This window comes from Ictidomys tridecemlineatus, chromosome 16, assembly GCF_052094955.1.
Source record: "Ictidomys tridecemlineatus isolate mIctTri1 chromosome 16, mIctTri1.hap1, whole genome shotgun sequence".
Taxonomy (NCBI): domain Eukaryota; kingdom Metazoa; phylum Chordata; class Mammalia; order Rodentia; family Sciuridae; genus Ictidomys; species Ictidomys tridecemlineatus.
The window spans coordinates 28,460,957-28,474,862 of NC_135492.1; positions in this window are offsets into that span (position 1 = coordinate 28,460,957).

Sequence of the window (13,906 nt, forward strand, 5' to 3'; positions counted from 1 at the left end):
ACTTCATGGCTTGGTAGTTTATTTACTTCTTTATTAGATAATCTTTGTTTTTATGAGCAATTTTAGGCTTACATAGTTTATTAGTTAGTGTTCTCTAGAGTAACAGTATCTACAGGAAGTATGATTATCAAAGGGGATTCATTAGATTGGCCTAATTGACCCAAAGGTGGATGTTCACAGTGGCCATCTACAGGCTGGAGAGCTTGAGAAGTGGTAGCTGCCAAGTCGCAGAGGCTGAATCCTCAGAACAAGGGGGATCAATGGTGCTGCCTTAGTCCAGACCAAAGGTTCTGGAAACTCACTAGAGAATCACTGGCAGAGTCCACTTTGGGAGAGTGAAGAATTTTGTTTCACCCAAGACACCATCCTCTTGGATGGTGCTGCCTAGCTTAAGGAGGTTCTCCAGTTTGGCTTACTATCCCGTATACCCATCATGTGTAGACACACCCTCATGGACACACCCAGAAGCTCATTAATCATCGGCATTCTTTAATTTAATCAAGGTGACAATTTAACATGCCATTACACATAGTATCAAATACCCCTTCTCTCCAGCTGATAGTCTCCACTGTTTTCAACATATTGCATTGGTGTAGGGTGTTTGTTAGTTACTAAACCAGTGTTGAACATTTGATAAAGAGAATGGATGAAGCAACATTTAGGATAAGCCAAAGTTCATCCTTTACTTTAGGGTTCCTCTTCCTTGGATGTGATTGTGTGTGTCACGTCATATACAAGATAATGTCATACAGAAGAGTTTCACTGCTCTGCTCCCTAAGTCCCTGGAACCCATCAGTTCTGCTAGTGCATCTATAATGTTGTCTTTTTCAGAATGTTCTTGACTTGGAATCTTACTGCACTTGGCCATTTCAAGCTGACTTCTCTCACTTACCAGTGTGCCTTTAAGGGTGCTGTATCTTTCCAGGCTGCAGAGCTCATTTTCTGGGTGATGCTGTTTGGTGTGGTTAAACTGCAGCTTGTCCATTCAGTATTGAAAGGTGCATCTTCCTTGCCTCTAGGTTTGGGCCGTTGTGGATATGGCTGCTGTAGTCACTGCAGTGAGGGTTCCTGTGCCCATAATTTTCACATCATTTGCATAGACATTTGGAGTGTGATGACTTAATTGTACATTTTTTTTGCAATTATGATTAAATTTTGCATTTATTTTATTTTTTTAAACAGGTTGTTTTATTGGGGGATTCTTTTTTTTTTTAAAGAGAGAGTGAGAGAGGAGAGAGAGAGAGAGAGAGATTTTTTAGTTCTCGGCGGACACAACATCTTTGTTGGTATGTGGTGCTAAGGATCGAACCCGGGCCGCACGCATGCCAGGCGAGCGCGCTACCTCTTGAGCCACATCCCCAGCCCTCTGCATTTATGATTATGAGCATCATTCATAGTTTTCTATTCAATAGTTTTCTTTATTTAATTTGGATAATATGGTAACTTATGCCTCAGGAAGACTTAGGAGGTGTTAACTCAGCTTCTATGTTCTGAAAACAAAGTAGAAAATTTGTGTCAGTTTTTATGTGTCTCATGGAAGCCTGTTTGAGATGTCAGAGCCTTGCCTCGCCTTTTTGTGAAGTAATTAGTTATTCAGTATTTTTTTCTCAGCAGCCATGGGCTCATCTGTTTTGTGTATTTCCCCTTGTGTGTAAGTTGTAGGAGATTGTCTCTCTCAAAGAAATGGTCCAGTTTCTGTTAGTTGTCTAATTTGTGTCAAGCACATTTATGATAATCTGAAGTCCCAATGCATTGTTGACGATGACACTTTTAAATGTGTTAGTAGGTTTTCAGTCCTCGTTGTTTTTTTCTTTAATATTGTTGTATATTTTACACTTTTACTTTCTTTCTTTTTATGTGGCAGTGAGGATTGAACCTAGTTTCTACCAAGCACTAGGCAAGCAGTCTTCCACTGAGCCACAACCCCAGTCCCTGTCCTCTGTATTCTTAGCCTTTTGTTAATTAATCAGTGATGCTGATGTTCATGAAGAACTTGATTTTGCAGACTGTGGATTTCCTGATTGTGGTTTCATCAACACTTTCTCTGTTACCTACTGTTGAGAGCCACAGCCGAAGGGGCCCCAGCAAACTTTAAGACTGCCAGCTGATGATTGGCCCCTCTGCGGTGATGCTCATTGGACTGTTTGCCCGCCCTTTCAGCCTACGGAGCTGCTCATTCGGGGACATTTTTGGCTCCGCCCACGCGACCCAGCCAATCGGCCTCAAGAGCTGGAGGAGTGGGGGTGGTTGAGAGGCTTGTGGGAAGCCGGTGGAGGCAGTTGGGCTCTGAGGGTTTTTCCTGAGAAGTGTTTTTGTTTGGCGTGTGTGGTTCTAAAAGTGAAGTTTGTTTCTTTTGACAAGTGGCTCCTGAATTGTGCCCAGCCAAACTGCGGCAAACTACCTGTGGTAAATTTAGGTTTACCTTGCTCTTCTTTCTCTGGTTTTCTGAAGTGGCAGTTTTATTGGTTACTTTTAGCTCTTCTTTTCTGAAATGTGCGTTGGATGACTTAGACACCACTACATCGCCACCTCTGGTGTTCTCTATGAATTTCCTATGATGGACTTTTACATTTCTTTCTTTCAAAATGGTCACCTTTTCTCTTGAGTCACCTCTTTGTCCTGTGTCTGTTCAGAGCCCTGTGTTTCATGTCCCCTTCCCTGGAGGCTTTTCAGCTTCTTCTCATCTGATTTCTGCTTTAGCTCTCATGTTCTTTGAGCATACATGGGATTTCACTGGTGGTGCACTTGTAGGGGTGTGGTTTATGTCCTGTGGAGTGTTGCTGTGACCCTGAGACCTCAGTGTGCTTCCCATTTGGTTGAAGGTCCATGAAGTCCTTCTGTCTGAATCATTGTCCTGACAGAGTTGGGCTGATGTCTCTGAGGGTAATTGTGGGTTCTTCATTGTTTGGGGTGGTTCTGTATGGTTTCAGTCCTTGAGTATGCTTCTGTGTAAGTGGCAGGAACATTTTCTTTTTTCCATCACTGTGCAGACATCATAGCATGCTTACAGATGTGAATGGTGGGCTCTTTCACACAGAGTCAGTGTGGGATAGTTCAGAATTCTGGGCTACAAACTTGTTGCTTTACTACACTCTGGAAGAGCTTCTTCGTTAGGTTTGTTTGCACCACCATTGCTACAGGCACGATGAATCTCTTTCACAACAGACAATCATTGCAAATGTGGCCCACCCTTGATCAAAATGTCCTTGAGCAGAATATTGGTATGTGTCTCATGACTGTATATTATGGTAGTGAACCGGCTGCTGTTAAGAAGAGTTTGACAATCATTGGATATTCATTGTTGCTGTGAGACTTAGAAAAGTAGTGCCTGCTATTTATTAACAAGATTTTTTTTAGAGTTGTAAAACTTTGTAAGGCTGTTGTAAGGCTGTTGTTTGGACAAGGTGACATTTTTGTGTTTTGGCAGTCACATTTGCTGGGAACTCAGCTGAAGTGGTTCAATTAAAGTAATGACTTTGGAATTCTATAGGATGTGACTACTGTTTCCAACCCATTCTACCAGGTACTGTTTCCAACCCATTCTACCAGGCCTGGTAGAAATTTGCAAGTCCATTTTTATGTTTCCAGATCATAAGAAAAAATATTTTTTTTCAAATTTTCACAGATGTACCAATAGCACACAGACCCTAAGTACTTGGTTTTTAGGGCAGGGATTATGGGAAGTTCGTTGGAATTGTGTGGATCCATCCTGCCTTCTTATATGTCTTCCCTGTTTTCTCTCTCACTCATTATAGTACAAGGGGTTCTTAAACACTAAGCCACATCCCCAGACTCTCTTTCATCCCCATGACAGTAGAATGCATATATACATATATACACACATTTTGGTATATCATACTTGCATGGGATATCATTTCTCATTTTTCTGAGTGTACATGTTGCAGAATCATATTAGTCATGTAGTCAAATATACACATACAGTAATGATGTCTGTTTCAATCTACTTCTATCTATCCTATTCCCACATCCCTCTCCCCTCCCTCCCATCACTTCCCTCAAGTAAATGTAAGGTAAAGCTATTCTGGCTCAGTGCCCCCTCCCTCCTTAATTAGAATCAGCATAATAGAGAAAACATCTTTGGTTTTGCAAGACTGGCTTATTTCATTTAACATGATATTCTCCAACTCCAACCATGTACTAGAAAGTGCCACAATTTTAGCCTACTTTCAAACTGACTAATATTCCATTGATTATATATACCACATTTTCTTTATCCATTCATCTTTCGAGAACCACCTAGGTTGGTCCATACTCAAGCTATTGCAAGTTGAGCTGTTATAAACATTCATGTGGCTGCTGAGGAGTCATACATGTGAAAATATTTTTTAAAACAACAAGTTTCTGAGCAGGAGAGAATATTTTACATTACTCATTTAATTATTTCATAGTATTCAGAGTATAAAAGGAACTCTAGTGACTCCATAATAAAATGATCAACAAAGTAAAAAATGAATTCTGAATTGTGAACCCCTCAGATATTTCTGCTACTCTTTATGGTGTTTTCTGAGAATGATCTTCAAAATGCTAATTGTTACTTTTTGATCCCAGTCATCTGGAAGTTTCTAGAGAAAGGGCGCTCCTTTCCTGCACTAGGCCTAAGTTCCAGTGGTTTTGCTAACTTCTGTTGCTGGAAGAATTGCTTCTCTCTCAACTCAATTATAGGTATCAAAGGGGAAAATTAAACAAACTACCGATAGACTCAATAATATTTGAGCACTTTCTGAGCCCTGACCTACCCTTGTTCACCCCAGTAATAATTGCAAACCTTCCAGTTTTTTTCAGAAGTAGTTTCTCCATGTACTGAGCATCTAAAATAAGTGACTTCTGTTCCAGTGGGTATATCCTAAACGTGCAATTTCTATAAGCAACAGAGACTGAGCATGTGCAAATATTCATACATTACAAATAGTTGGATTTGCATTGTTTGTAACTACTTTCAAAAACTAAAATTTGCAGCAGTAGGATTAAAAATGTGTTAGCAATCACAGATTCCTGTTTCACCACAGAAAATACAGTACACTCTTCTTCTAGCTACTTGACAGCCTGGAATATAACACACTTGCCTCAGAAATTTAATGCATCAGTCAAATGAAAACTTTCCTTCACCCTAAGCAGTCTTGTCAGAAAGCCTGTGATAAAAATCTGAAAGATAGGGGTGGGGTTCTGGCTCAGTTATAGAGTGCTTCCCTAGCACATGGGAGGCACTGTGTTCAAGCATCAGAACCACATAAAAACAAATAAATAAAATAAAAGTGATTTGTCTATCTATGACTAGTAAATAAATAAGTAAAATATTTAGAAGTAAAAAATAAAAATCTGAAAGTAGGTACTCCAGAGCATGTGAGCATGGATATAATGATTCACTTGTAAAAATGCTGGTGAGAATATAAATGGAATAAAGCTATTTTTGAAAATGGTATTAAGGTTCTTCAATAAGTTAAAATAAAAATGTCATATGATTCAGTAGTAGTAATTCTGGGTATTTATCTAAAAAAATTGGAGTCATTAGATCATAGAAAAGACTACATTTATATTTTTATTGTAGTAATTTTCACAGAACCTGGTAAAAGAACTGAAGTACTTTTAAGGTAAATGGTAGGTTGGGCATAGTGCCACATACCTGTATTCCCAGCAGCTTGAGAGTGTGAGACAGGAGAATCATGAATTTAGAGCCAGTCTCAGCAACGTATCAGCCAGGCACTAAGCAAATCAATGAGATCTTGTCTGTAAATAAAATATAAAGAAGGAGCTGGTGATGTAGCTCAGTGGTCGACTAGCTCTAGTTTCAATGCACAAAACAATGAATTGAAAAATAGGCTCAACACATTGACCCTATGTTTTATCTTCCAAGAAGCAATTTTCTTGCACCCTTTCTGGATTAACTGGACAGGATGTGTTACATTCTTTAACAAACTATTACCTACAGGAGAAATGCAGTTTCAAAATAATGTTTGTAAGAGGAACACAAGTGACACTAAAGGAGAGACTTTCGTGATCTTGTTAAAGACCAGATTCTGGAACTCAGTGAAATAAAGATAATTCCTACTAACCATAAAATCTGCAAGAGTTTATGATTAAGAATTCAATTATAAATCATGAACATGAGGCTAATTAACCTAAAGTTTTCATGGCACTGGATACTTGAGAGTTTGATATTATCCTGCTGTCAGTCCAAAGTCAAAAAGGGTACCTGGGCAGGATTCTTTAGAATCTTTTTTTTAGATCTCTAATAAAAATGGAGAGAAAAAGAGCAATGCTCTTTTCTTTACAGAGAGGACACATTCTCTCTCTTTAAAGTGTCACCTTTTTCTTCCTTCACATCACTTCTAATAATCTCATTGGTTCTGCTTTTTTTCTCATGTGAAATGCTCACAAAGAGAAAGCAAAATCTATAAACTGTCATCTAGTTCTTGGAAGAAAAATTAGAAATACTGCATCCATTTGAAATATAGCATAAAAATAGTTGATAAGGCAAAGAGGGAATGCTGGCATTAAAATTGTGAACAGAGCTGAGTGCAGTGGTGCACTTCTGTAATCCCAGGGTTCTGGAAGGCTGAAGCCGAAGGATCATGAGTTCCATGCCAGCTTCAGCAAGGGAGAAGTGCTAAGCACTTCTTTAAACAAAATACAAAATACTGCTGGGGATTTGGCTCAGGGGTCGAGTGAGCCAATAAGTTCTAAAATGACTTGCTATCCAGTGACAATTAATTGACCAACCATAGGCTGGAACTCAAGATTCAATCACAAGTTCCACAGAAGTCATATGGAAAATAGATGGTGTCTTATAGATAATGTGGTTAAGTTGTTCCTACACCCTCTGTCTGATAGGGTCACAGCATGGGAGATGCCATGGCAGAGCTACACCATTTGGAAACTGAAACCATATGGAGGGTTAAATGTATTGTTTATGATACTCATAATATGAAAAATGGGGGTATACATCAATTAATAATAAAAGTACATGTTTACTGAAATGGCAGAAACATTCCCAAAATGAGACTAAAGATACACTTAAGACATACCTGAAGATGTGTTTTGATATCTCTCAGGATTCAAACAATAGTGTTATTCTTCAAAAATTTATGAAGAAAATCTTACAAATCTCAAGGTTCTTAAGAAAAACTTAAGAATTTGCACTAAGCCCCACATTCTAAATCTATAGTCTGTGCAACATACATTTCCCTTCAGTAACAGGCCCTCCTTTGCCTTACACAGGAATTCATGATCAAAATAAGAAACACATTGTTAATATTAATGGTAAATGGGTTGTGATGAAGAGCCTGCTCTTTTGTTAAAGATTACAAAAACATAAGAATAGTTGTATTTTGGAAAAGTATCAAAGAAACTCTTAAAGCAATTAAATAGGTCATATGAAAAAGAAAATTACCTTTGGAATTAAAAATAGAATAATATAAAATTAATATACATTTTAGAAGCACTTCAGAAAAGTGCTTTTAAATAATAGGCTTTAACTACTTTAAGTGTTTTATTGGGACTTTAGAAGTAAGAAATCTTACCAATAATAATAGGTATGCTCTAAAATTAATGGTTAATGATATAATTATACGTGTGCTTTAAAGTTAAAAGTTAATAATAGGTCAAGATACATGTTGTCAAGTTGTGTAGTCTAGCACTTATTGATTGAGGTGAAAATGTAAAAGCTTAATCGTGAATGGCAAAGGTTACAGGAAAATATTTTAAACAATGCACTCAATATCTTAGGTAATTAATATATATCTGAAAATATTGTAACTTTTGAAATTATGTAAATCAAAGAAATTTTGAGCTTTGAAGCTATCAATTAACTACATGAAAAAACACTTGTAAAAAATGTTTAAAAATAAAGGCCCCTCTAGGGACAGCAGGTACTTCTGAAGGCTGCTCATAACTTGCAACTATAGTCCTGTCTCCTCTTCTTTTACCTAAGCCACTCATCCTTCAGAATCCCTGGATCTCTGGTAGCTAGGGCTTGACCTAAACAATGGAGATTTAATTTTTTTTCTTTTAAATTTAATGTTGAGTTTGTTAATGGGCTGTATTGAAATATATATAAAATCTGTGATTTGTGCTCATATTCTCATAGTACCCCTCATAATCCTACCACTATGCTCAAGGCAATATTGCAAATAAGTCTGTTTTTAATTGCTTATATTCCAGAGTCTAGAGATCTGGCACCCTCCATCTCTTTTTCATTTTTATCATTAATCCTAGAAACTTTAAATTTTATTTGTACTTTTCAAGTACAGGATAAGGTGTGTAGAAATTGTGGGTATATATTTGGACTGGTCTCCTAAAATTGAAAAAAGGTAGTTATGCAAGGGTAATGCCATGAATCCTGGAGGATTTGTTAGTAGCATCCTTACCTTTAGGGAAGGTGGCATTCAGAAAGATGTTTGGCACTTAATTGCTGCCTCAGAATTCTTACATTTTACTGACAAAGCTTTACCAGACTTTGTAGGCAAGAACTGTAACAGGAAGGTTCTTGCTACAGCTTATGGGCCTGTGTTCAATCTCCTTATGTTTTAATTACAGAAAATGTAAAAATTAAAAGGGAAGATGATAGATATCTTGTAACATATAGTAAATGTAATTTAACTAATTGTATCACCAGAAATAGTAGAGAAAAAGGAACATTGACAGTTCCTCAGCCCTCCTTTGTCTTATTACTAGGAAATATTTCAGAGCCATGGTAGGCTGATGCTGCTTTTCAAGTCTTTCAACAAACACATGCCCAGGTAGCGAGATCTAAGTGTGCTCTTGGACTCATAATAGTGAGAGTTGTTTCCTTGGTTTTTTTTTATTGCTTCCATGGTGACAACTTTGGTGGCCATATCTCAAATATTCAACATGCAAATTTTCTTAATAATTTGGCTCAGAATACTTCCAAGGCTCTTCACAATTAACTAAATATTGATGAAAGGAATGAGACCAAGATAAATGCCTTAGAGACTGCTGTCATGAATATAGATAATTAACTTTCTACTTTGAAATTTAAGGAAAGACCTAAATGTCATGCTAGCTATAAGTATGTGTGTGTTACTGCTGCAAAATGCAATGCATTTTAATGGTAGTGGAAGAAGCTTCAAAACCATTTGTTGGATATTTGCCAGAATTTTTGAAAATGGGATATCACAAATTATCCACCCCTTTTTGGAGAAATTTTTCTTCCTTTAATCCTGATAGTTTTTACTTCACATATTTTGGAGCACTGTTTTTTTTTTTTTGACATGTATACATTTATAACTTAGTCTGTGAGATTGCCCCCTTCATTGGTATGTATTATATATTTTAATTTATATCATAAATATGCATATATATTTAATATATAATTTAATATATGTAATTACGAGTATATATCATGTTCTTGCCTCTATCTAACAATTTCTGTTACAGCTGATTTTGTCTGACATGTGCATAGCCCTCCAGCTATTTTCTTTGTTGTTTTTATTTGTTTTTACTTGTACTGGGGGTTTTACCCAGGAGCACTTTACCACTGAGACCTATCCCCAGCCATTTTTATGTAGTATTTTGAGGTAGGGCCTCACTGACTTTCAAGGAGCTACCTGTGAATTACTTGGGGGTCATCTATTTATCCATCTAAACTATTTTCTTTTTCTTCTTCCCAAGAATACACTGTCTAATTGCTACATGTTAGCAAATTTTTAAATTTTATGTTTTTTAACTTAATTTCATTGTAATTATAAAAGAAATTTGTCCTAATTTCAGTGCTTTTAAATTTATTGACATTTTTATAGATTTAAAATGGGAAGTCCTGCACAATGTTTCCTACATACTGGAGTAAAATGTGTACTCTAATCTTTTGGGCAGAATATTTTATGTAGTCCTGGAGATTTAGATTAAAATTGGGAAGTATTGCAGCTCCCCAAAGTACATTAAATTGCCCAAGGCACATGACCTCTACAAGTTACTAGGTGATATTCATTGGCTATGACCTAGTTTAAAAACTAGCCACTGCAGATTTGTGTTCTTTGTTTCAGATTGCACAGGGAGATCCTTCTCTACCTTCTCATCAACTTTGGCAGAAGAAAGGATTGCCATAACAAAAGTTGAATCTGCAACGATTACTGCACAGCTTACTAGACTTAATCTACAAGAGCCTATATATTGATTAAAATTTCCCACTGTTCATACTTCTACAGGAGCAATATGGCGATAATTGGGAATTAATGAGTGGCCTTACCTACCTTATTCTCCTCAAAAGTAATCAACTCCATACCATGGCTTTATTGCTCAGTTAGTTACTAAAGAAAGAACACGAGTTTTGCAGAGAGTTGGGTCATAGCCTAATATTAATGTTGGCCCTTTTTCTACTCAAGAGCATGATTGGCTTTGGCAATCTTCTAATACTTGGCAGGTAGCTTTTGCTAATTTCCCTGGTCAAATGGAAAATCATTACCTTCATGAGAAAATTATTCAGTTTACTCTTGTGACTATATTTATTTTTCCCAAAATTGTATGTGCTTAACCAATAGTTGGAGCACTAACAGTATTTGCTGATGGATCGAGTTCAGAAAAAGCAGGTTTCTATAGCCATGTTTATACAGAGATAATATAGACAGCATATACTTCTGCAGAATGAGCAGAAATTTAAGCTCTCATTTCGGCTTTAATTCATTTTGCAAATTAGTCAATCCATATTTATTCTGATAGTTTATATTGCAGTTGGAGTCACAAAAAATATTAAAATATCAACTACTGAGAACACACCTTTGCAAGAGTGTTTCAGACCTTATAAAAGACAATTCAAATGTGTCACCATCATGTTTCATTAGCCATATAAGGGCACATTCTAATATTCCAGGTCCTTTAGAATCAGGTAATAATAAAATTGATAAAATTATTGCCATTTGTGAATAAATGTCTTTATATGATTGTGCAAAAGCCTCACATTCTTTACATCATCAGAATGCTTCTAGTTTACATAAAAAATTAATATTCCTGGGGAAAAACTTTTCAAATTCTACATTAAATCTCACAATATTTTATACATATTTTATCTTCACCAACTAGGGTTAATCCCATGGTTTATTACCAAATCAGTTATGGCAAATTAATGTAACTCACATCCCTCAATTTGGCAAACAGTGTTAAGTTCATGTTATTGTTGATACTTAATCTAGATTTATTTTTGCCACTGCCTGTGTAAGAGAAAATACTCAGCATGTTATTTCTCACTGTCTAGCTACTTTTGCAGCATTAGGATGTCCTTTCCAGATTGAAATTGATAATACACTAGCTTATACTAATTTTTCTTTTCAGCAGTTTTGCCATCAATTTTGTATTGATAATAAAACAGGTATTCCATAGAAGCCTCAAGGTCAAGCCATTGTAGAATGAGCTCATTTATCTATTAAGCTACAATTAGAAGGCCCCACAAAATAACTTTAATCATGCTTTGTTTTAATTTTTTTTAATTGTGACTCTGAAAGTCACAATGCAGCCAAAGGACTCATTTCTTCTACTGCAGCTGGCCCCTTGAGCCAAGGTTTGTGGAAAGATTTACAAACATAATAACAGAAAATATCAGATCCAGTGAGAATGTGGGGTACAGGTCATGCTTATGTTTTCCCAGAAGGTGCCTCTCATCCTATTGGGGTACCTGAATGTGCTATCGAACATGGAGGACCTAGAACCGAGGTTCAGATACTGAAGATTGATCCAGAGATTTCAGCCCTGATCCCCAGCAGGAAGTGAAAAATACAAAGGAGGAAGAGGATGAAGAAGGCCCAGAGAGACTGAATGTTGAATCTACCATCATGGAGGCAACTGTAGAATCTAGCGCTATAGCCTCAACAGATACTTTGACACAAGGAGGAACGAACCCTGCAGCCACAATGTTTGTGGCCATGTTAGCTCTGTTGAGTGTCCAGAAAATGGGGTCCAGGGAGAAACAAATTGGACATATTTCCAGACTCACCTTTGGTACACCCCGTGGTGTGGACCAGAGAATCCATCTCAGAATTTATGAATGATACTCATGTACTGTGTGGTTTTACAGATAACTCGGATTACACCCAACCCTGTGACTGGATTTAGTTATACTGGTTACAGTGGACAACTATGTATATATTGGTCCCATGGTAAGCAGCTGGCTATCTAGGGGTATCTTCTGAAGAAAATACAGCATATCTGGGGTCTAGACCAGCCAATCGTACTGGACCCTGGGACTGAATGCAATATGTCCAAACAGTTATTAAAATGGGACTTTCTCATAAAAAGCTAGTCATTGTCACAGAACGTCTGCCAATACCTTACTGTCCTAATCATTCTGCAATAGAATTTGGCACCTTTCCTAAGTGGATAGACTGTGCAGATGTCTTGCCAGTACAACAAAAAGGTTTTAGAAATAGTGGATATATTTTAGGCTGGTCTCCAAGTATTAACAAAATCAAGCACATAAGGATGCATGATCCCTGGAGATTTTGTTGGTAATATCCTAACCTTCAGTGAAGGTGGTATCCAAAAAGTGTTTGGTGCTTAATTGCAGCCTCAGATTTCCTATATTACACTGTCAACCCTATGCCTGACTTTGTAGGCAGGGGGTTTAAAGAGGGTTCCTGGTATGGCCTGCCGGCTGTGTTCAATCTCCTTATTTTTTAATTACTGGAAATGTGAGAGTTAAAAGAAAGGATGATAAATATCTCGTAGCCTGTAAAAAGTGCAATTTACCTAATTGCATCACTAGATATAACAGAGGGGAAAAGAACATTAATCCTTCACCAGTCTTCATTCGTCTTACTACCGGTCAACATTTTAGAGCCATGGCATGCTGATGTTGGTATTGAGGTTTTATAATAGACGCATGCTCAGGTGACCAGACTTAAGCGAGCTCTTGGACTCATAATTCTTGGTTATATTTTTTTATAATTTCATTTAATTTAATTCATCACTTCTATTGTTACAGCCTCAGTGGCTATATCTCAGAACATTCAACATGCAAATTTTCTTAATAATTTGGCTCAAAATACTTCCAAAATACCACCTATATGTCTTTGGTTCAAAAAGCCCTCAATAATCATAAATATTGATGAAAATATAGAAACTAACTTGAATGCCTTAGAAACTACTGTCATAAATATTGATAAAGAGCTTTCTGCTCTCTACTTTAAGGAAAGGCTTAAATTCCATCTGACTATGAAGATCTGTGTTACTGCAGCCAAATATAAGTCCTCCTAATAGGATTGGGAAAAGTTTAAATCATCTAATGGGTATTTGGCATAGCAAATAATAATAGCCTGGATCTCATGGAGTTACAACACAACATCCAGGATATTCAAAAAAGCAAAATTGAGCTTATGAATCCTACCTCTCAAACTGGAAATACTTCAAGAATGGAATGGCTTTAACCCTGAAAACATGCTGAAACACTCTGCATTGTATATTATTGGAATGAGATGTTTGCTACTAGTTCTTTTTTGTATTGTGATAGTAGGTTTTCACACTATCAGAAAAAAAATCCAGGAACTTGAAATAACAGCTCATCATTTTCTTTTGCAAAGTAAAAAGGGGGAATATGCAGGGTGCCACCCATGAATTACTTGAGGGTCTTCCCTGGGTATGGAGCCATGGAGAATTAGGTCTTACCTTGGGAACTATCCACATCCCCCCAGAGTGCACTAGATTGCCCAAAGCACATGACCCTCTTGTAGCTCCGGAGTTGGGCATAACACATTGGGAACTGCAAAGCCTACCTTCTACCTTACTTGGCAAAGAACATTCTATGGAAAACCTTTGATATTTCCTGATATAAATAAAGCAAACAGGGGCTCCATTTTGCTCTTTTGAGTGTGGAAGCTTCATCGCTAAGATCAGCTAGCCCACCCCATCCCCGCTTTTAAAATTACTTTCTGTATCCTGTGGGTTA